The sequence below is a fragment of the Bufo gargarizans genome, unplaced genomic scaffold (genome assembly GCF_014858855.1).
Source record: "Bufo gargarizans isolate SCDJY-AF-19 unplaced genomic scaffold, ASM1485885v1 original_scaffold_849_pilon, whole genome shotgun sequence".
Lineage (NCBI taxonomy): Eukaryota > Metazoa > Chordata > Amphibia > Anura > Bufonidae > Bufo > Bufo gargarizans.
Genome location: NW_025334728.1, coordinates 186,263 through 193,311, shown reverse-complemented (window position 1 = coordinate 193,311; position 7,049 = coordinate 186,263). Strand labels below are relative to the sequence as shown.

At 46.0% G+C, this 7,049-nt stretch overlaps 1 long non-coding RNA gene across 1 annotated transcript; it reads left to right on the top strand.

Moving 5' to 3' along the window:
- Positions 1 to 3,771: 3,771 nt before the first annotated feature.
- Positions 3,772 to 5,964, top strand: LOC122924147. The gene is made up of 2 exons (XR_006387376.1): positions 3,772 to 3,983; positions 5,558 to 5,964. It is a non-coding gene; the product is annotated as an uncharacterized LOC122924147 (long non-coding RNA).
- The last annotated feature ends 1,085 nt before the right edge of the window (positions 5,965 to 7,049 follow it).

The following is a 7,049-nucleotide window of genomic DNA, read 5'->3' as shown; positions in this document are numbered from 1 at the left end:
GCAGTGCACACTTGATTTTATCGGATACTTGGTTGTGCAGGGAAGGCACGGCTCTCTTGGAGAAGTAGTGGCGGCTGGGAACAACATACTGTTCGACAGCAAGCGACATGAGCTGTTTGAAGCTGTCTGTGTCCACCAGCCTAAATGACAGCATTTCATAGGCCAGTAGTTTAGAAATGCTGGCATTCAGGGCCAGGGATCGAGGGTGGCTAGGTGGGAATTTACGCTTTCTCTCAAATGTTTGTGAGATGGAGAGATGAACGCTGCCGTGTGACATGGTTGAGACGCTTGGTGACGGAGGTGGTGGTGGTGTTGGTGGTACATCCCCTGTTTGCTGGGCGGCAGGTGCCAACGTTCCTCCAGAGGCGGAGGAAGAGGCCGAGGCGGCAGCAGCAGAAGAGGTCGAGGCGGCAGCAGCAGAAGAGGTAGCAGGGGGAGCCTGAGTGACTTCCTTGGTTTTAAGGTGTTTACTCCACTGCAGTTCATGCTTTGCATGCAGGTGCCTGGTCATGCAGGTTGTGCTCAGGTTCAGAACGTTAATGCCTCGCTTCAGGCTCTGATGGCACAGCGTGCAAACCACTCGGGTCTTGTCGTCAGCACATTGTTTGAAGAAGTGCCATGCCAGGGAACTCCTTGAAGCTGCCTTTGGGGTGCTCGGTCCCAGATGGCGGCGGTCAGTAGCAGGCGGAGTCTCTTGGCGGCGGGTGTTCTGCTTTTGCCCACTGCTCCCTCTTTTGCTACGCTGTTGGCTCGGTCTCACCACTGCCTCTTCCTCCGAACTGTGAAAGTCAGTGGCACGACCTTCATTCCATGTGGGGTCTAGGACATCATCGTCCCCTGCATCGTCTTCCACCCAGTCTTGATCCCTGACCTCCTGTTCAGTCTGCACACTGCAGAAAGACGCAGCAGTTGGCACCTGTGTTTCGTCATCATCAGAGACATGCTGAGGTGGTATTCCCATGTCCTCATCATCAGGAAACATAAGTGGTTGTGCGTCAGTGCAGTCTATGTCTTTCACCGCTGGGGAAGGGCTAGGTGGATGCCCTTGGGAAACCCTGCCAGCGGAGTCTTCAAACAGCATAAGAGACTGCTGCATAACTTGAGGCTCAGATAGTTTCCCTGATATGCATGGGGGTGATGTGACAGACTGATGGGGTTGGTTTTCAGGCGCCATCTGTGCGCTTTCTGCAGAAGACTGGGTGGGAGATAATGTGAACGTGCTGGATCCACTGTCGGCCACCCAATTGACTAATGCCTGTACCTGCTCAGGCCTTACCATCCTTAGAACGGCATTGGGCCCCACCATATATCGCTGTAAATTCTGGCCGCTACTGGGACCTGAGGTAGTTGGTACACTAGGACGTGTGGATGTGGCAGAACGGCCACGTCCTCTCCCAGCACCAGAGGGTCCACTAACACCACCACGGCCATGTCCACGTCCGCGTCCCTTACTTGATGTTTTCCTCATTGTTATCGTTCACCACAACAACAAAAATATTATTTGGCCCAATGTATTGTATTCAAATTCAGCGGGATATAAATTTGAGGCCTAGTATTTAGGCGCTGGGTGACCGGTATGGATTTACTGACAGAATTAGACTTGGAAATGCACAGTAGCGTGTGTGTCAAGTTATTCAGAATGACCCTATGTGCACCTTGAATATTATATACCCTTTTAGGGATAGATTTCAAATAGCTCTGATACAGCAGAAACCACTAAATTAGGAAATTGCTAAATTGGGAATTGTATTTCAACCCAGAACAAAAAATGTGCTTTGACGGACACTAAATAACTTGCCCAGCCACAACAGGACAGCGGTAACGAGAGATTTAGCGGGATATAAATTTGAGGCCTAGTATTTAGGCGCTGGGTGACCGGTATGGATTTACTGACAGAATTAGACTGGGATATGGCCAAAAAATAACCACACTATTGCTGGTTAAATGCACTTGGTGTGACAGCTTGACCAACCACACTACTGAGGGTTAAATGCACTTGGTGACGGGCGCAGCTTGCCCCTGATGTAGTATATGGCCAAAAAATGAACAGACTATTGCTGGTTAAATGCACTTGGTGACAGGCGCAGCTTGCCCCTGATGTAGTATATGGCCAAAAAATGAACAGACTATTGCTGGTTAAATGCACTTGGTGTGACAGCTTCACCCTGATGTAGGCTTTAGCCAAAAAACAACCACACCATTAAGGGTTAAATGCACTTGGTCGCAGCTTGTGCTGGCGCACCACAAGACACAAAATGGCCGCCGATCACCCCAGAAAAAAGTGACTGACAAACGGTCTGGGCAGCCTAAAAACAGTGAGCAATTGAGTATCAGCAGCTCAATGATGCACAGCTGCAGATCGATCAATAATCAAGTCCTTTGGAGGAGTTAATCTGCCTAATCTCGCCCTACTGTCGCAGCCGCAACCTCTCCCTATGCTGAGCAGAGTGACGGGCGGCGCTATGTGACTCCAGCTTAAATAGAGGCTGGGTCACATGGTGCTCTGGCCAATCACAGCCATGCCAATAGTAGGCATGGCTGTGACGGCCTCTTGGGGCAAGTAGTATGACGCTTGTTGATTGGCTGCTTTGCAGCCTTTCAAAAAGCGCCAAGAAAGCGTCACAAAAGCGCCAAGAAAGCGACGAACACCGAACCCGAACCCGAACCCGGACTTTTACGAAAATGTCCGGGTTCGGCTCCGTGTCACGGACACCCCAAAATTCGGTACGAACCCGAACTATACAGTTCGAGTTCGCTCATCCCTATTTATGAGCTATTGGTTGCTACTTACATTCTTTACTTTGCTATGTGCTTTTATATATTATATTACATAGCACTCAAAATAGGTTTGAAAACAACCTTATAATTATAAAAACTATGGTCTGGCCTATGAAAGAAGTTGCCCTCTATATATGAGCTCAATATACATAAAAAATAAGGATCGCGCTTAATAAGTCTAGAAACCAACCCTGTGGCTATGGAAACTAAAGTATACAAGATCCACGGCGCTGCGCTACAAGACGACAGGTCACATGACCGCACTATGCGATCATGTGATACCCCTGCTATGGACTTCAGTTGCCGGCTCACATCGCATATGAGAGCATGCGCTGACATTGCTGCTTCCGCCCGATGAGAGCGGCGCTGAAGCAGCATAACACTTCCGGACTCCCGAGTCATGTGACGCTTATACTAGCGATCACATGACCGGGAACTATACCTTACCCTTTACTTTTGTTTTTTATAATCGGCTGTGAATTTTATTTAAATAAAGAAGCGGTTCTGGTCCTCACATTATATACAGTTAATCACTCTAACTTTATGTTAAATATGTTAGGAAGACCTACATGTTTTGAATGACACCTGGAGATAGCTCCTCCCATAAGGGGCGTCACCCAGGTGCATCCTTTGGCGGTTTTTTGGAATGAATTTACCTATAAATATGATCCTGTGACAATACCTGTTATGTGTTTGTGAAACCTGATGAAGGGGAGCTTTTGATCCCCGAAACGCGTTGTTTCTGAATAAAAGAAGAATTCATCTTTAAGAACCGCTTCTACCAGTGATTTCGCGCCGACGCAGAACCTCTTTTCTCTATTACTGATATTTGTCACTTTTTCAATCTGGTTTATAAGAGGCGACATGTAACTACCTGATACGTGTGTGACACATCAACTTCTTTATTTACAGAGAAACCTGGAAAATGTCCCCTAGATCCACTAGCAGAGTGTCCTCCTAACATTTATAAGTGCAAATTGGACGATGACTGTCCTGGAAAAAGAAAGTGCTGCAGGATTCAGGGCACCAGAAAATGCATAAATCCCATCAAGTGTAAGTTCATTAGAAACCAAACCCAACAAGTAGATGGAGCTCATTATTAGACAGGATTTGGCCCCTGGTGAAGGAATCTGACAGCTGTATGGTTACATGACCAGCTCCAACTGATCTGCCAAAATCTGCTTTACCACAAACACATCTCAGAGGTAAATTCAGCTTCACTGGTGGCAGGCAGCCCGGCAATTATCAGGACTGTAACTGAATCACATGACTGCGAGGACTAACGCAAGGAGCACATTAATGTTCCAAAGTGTGGACCTGTGAGCACTTCATGTGTCATCATATGAGAGCTCCACAAGGTTCTGTGTGCTCCTCTAGAAGGAATGTCTCTACTGCCATTACATACATTTCCATTAGATACATAGATATTATACAGTACCTGTACTGATCCTGAGTTACATCCTGTATTATACTCCAGAGCTGCACTCACTATTCTGCTGGTGCAGTCACTGTGTACATACATTACATTACTTATCCTGTACTAATCCTGAGTTATATCCTGTATTATACCCCAGAGCTGCACTCACTATTCTGCTGGTGCAGTCACTGTGTACATACATTATATTACTTATCCTGTACTGATCCTGAGTTACATCCTGTATTATACTCCAGAGCTGCACTCACTATTCTGCTGGTGCAGTCACTGTATACATACATTACATTACTTATCCTGTACTGATCCTGAGTTACATCCTGTATTATACTCCAGAGCTGTACTCACTATTCTGCTGGTGCAGTCACTGTGTACATACATTACATTACTTATCCTGTACTAATCCTAAGTTACATCCTGTATTATACTCCAGAGCTGCACTCACTATTCTGCTGGTGCAGTCACTGTGTACATACATTACATTACTTATCCTGTACTGATTTTGAGTTTCATCCTGTAATATACTCCAGAGCTGCACTCACTATTCTGCTGGTACAGTCACTGTGTACATACATTACATTACTTATCCTGTACTGATCCTGAGTTACATCCTGTATTATACTCCAGAGCTGTACTCACTATTCTGCTGGTGCAGTCATTGTGTACATACATTACATTACTTATCCTGTACTGATCCTGAGTTACATCCTGTATTATACTCCAGAGCTGCACTCACTATTCTGCTGTTGCAGTCACTGTGTACATACATTACTTATCCTGTACTGATCCTGAGTTACATCCTGTATTATACCCCAGAGCTGCACTCACTATTCTGCTGGTGTAGTCACTGTGTACATACATTACATTACTTATCCTGTACTGATCCTGAGTTACATCCTGTATTATACTCCAGAGCTGCACTCACTATTCTGCTGGTGCAGTCCCTGTGTACATACATTACTTATCCTGTACTGATCCTGAGTTACATCCTGTATTATACTCCAGAGCTGTACTCACTATTCTGCTGGTGCAGTCACCGGGTACATACATTCAATAATTATCCTGTACTAATTTTGAGTTTTATCCTGTATTATACTCCAGAGCTGCACTCACGATTCTGCTGGTGCAGTTACTGTGTACATACATTACATTACTTATCCTGTACTGATCCTGAGTTACACCCTGTATTATACTCCAGAGCTGCACTCACTATTCTGCCATTTTCTGGATATTTGTCTCATTGATGCCGCTCTTCCAGTCTCTCAGGATATGTAGTGTCGATACTTTGTGTCTAATGTTTCTATAGTTACATCTGGAAATCTAACTCAATGACCATTTCTTCTCCAGAGAAGCCCGGAACATGCCCACCACCACGCCGGACCGATTGCCCATCCGATCTGCCACCTGGAATATGTAAAGTGGACAGTGATTGTCCAGGAATAGAGAAATGCTGTGTCATTTGTAGCTCACAGTGCATCAATGTGTAATAAGTGATGTGAGGCGGCCGGATGCATCTCCGTCCCTCACAGCGGAGGACACATCGCCGATCAGCCTCAGTAATTCTCTCTTCTCGCGGCTTTTCCTTCTCTAGTTGCAGATAACCCTGGGAGGTGACAGCGGTGAAGACACTCAGGGCCGGATCCGCTGCCCCAGGTGCTCAGTCTGAATACACCCCCATTATAGCCAGATTCCTCCTCCTTCTCAGCGATCATAGTGACATTTATCAATGTAATAAAGCAGAAGATGAAAAATGAGACTGAGATGTATCATTGACCGTCCATTGTGAGGCATCAAATTATTACTGGTGGCCGAGAAATGTAATTCCTGCTCATTGACCCTGACATTAGACACTGCAGTCTAGAGCGGGCGAGGTCCTGGTGGTCAGAGGTGAGGACTGCGCTCAACCAGACTCCAAGTTATGAACCTTTTCAGGTCTGTTTCGGATGAGTCCACTATAACGGCACGTAACATAGTATTAGTGCACGTGTCAGCGGGAAAAAGAGGAAGAAGAAGGGTTCTCACATGACAGGAAGTGGGGGGGCCTTGCCCTGATTGGACCCCGGGCTGACAGACAGCATGGATGAGCCAATCAGTGCTGCCGCAGACAGGGAGGTGCCCGAGCAGAACGAGCAGAAGGTCATTCTGGGCTGGGCTGTGGGTGAGGGGGTTGGGACTTGCAGGGTCTGCCAGGAAAACTATTTTAGGGACAGTAAAAGACACAATCAGGATTGTATTCTAGTGTCAGGGACAGAGAAGGGGAATGCCGGAATCAGACAGAGGAAGGATTGTGTAGACTATGAGCAGACAGGGAAAACTGTCAGCCCAGGAGTGAGAAGAGGTCGCTGGCTGTGCCTGGCAGTGCCTTCTAGCTGCAATTACTGCCCTATAACACAGCCGCAGCTGCTGCAGAACATCAAAAGCAGCGACCTGTGAGGACATTCCTTTGTTTTTGTTTTTTTGCCATTTTGACAGAAAAATATATATATATATTTACAGTGGATATAAAAAGTCTACACACCCCTGTTAAAATGTCAGGTTTCTGTGCTGTAAAAAAATGAGACAAAGATGAATCATTTCAGAACTTTTTCCAAGGGAAAAACAAACTGAAATCTTATAGATGGAGGGAAGAAAAAATATAAAAATAAAATAATATGGTTGCAGAAGTGTGCACACCCTTAAACTAATACTTTGTTGAAGCACCTTTTGATTTGATTACAGCACTCAGTCTTTTTGGGTATGAGTCTATCAGCATGGCACATTTTGACTTGCCAAGATTTGCCCACTCTTCTTGCAAAAACACTCCAAATCTGTCAGATTGCGAGGGCATCTCCTGGGCACA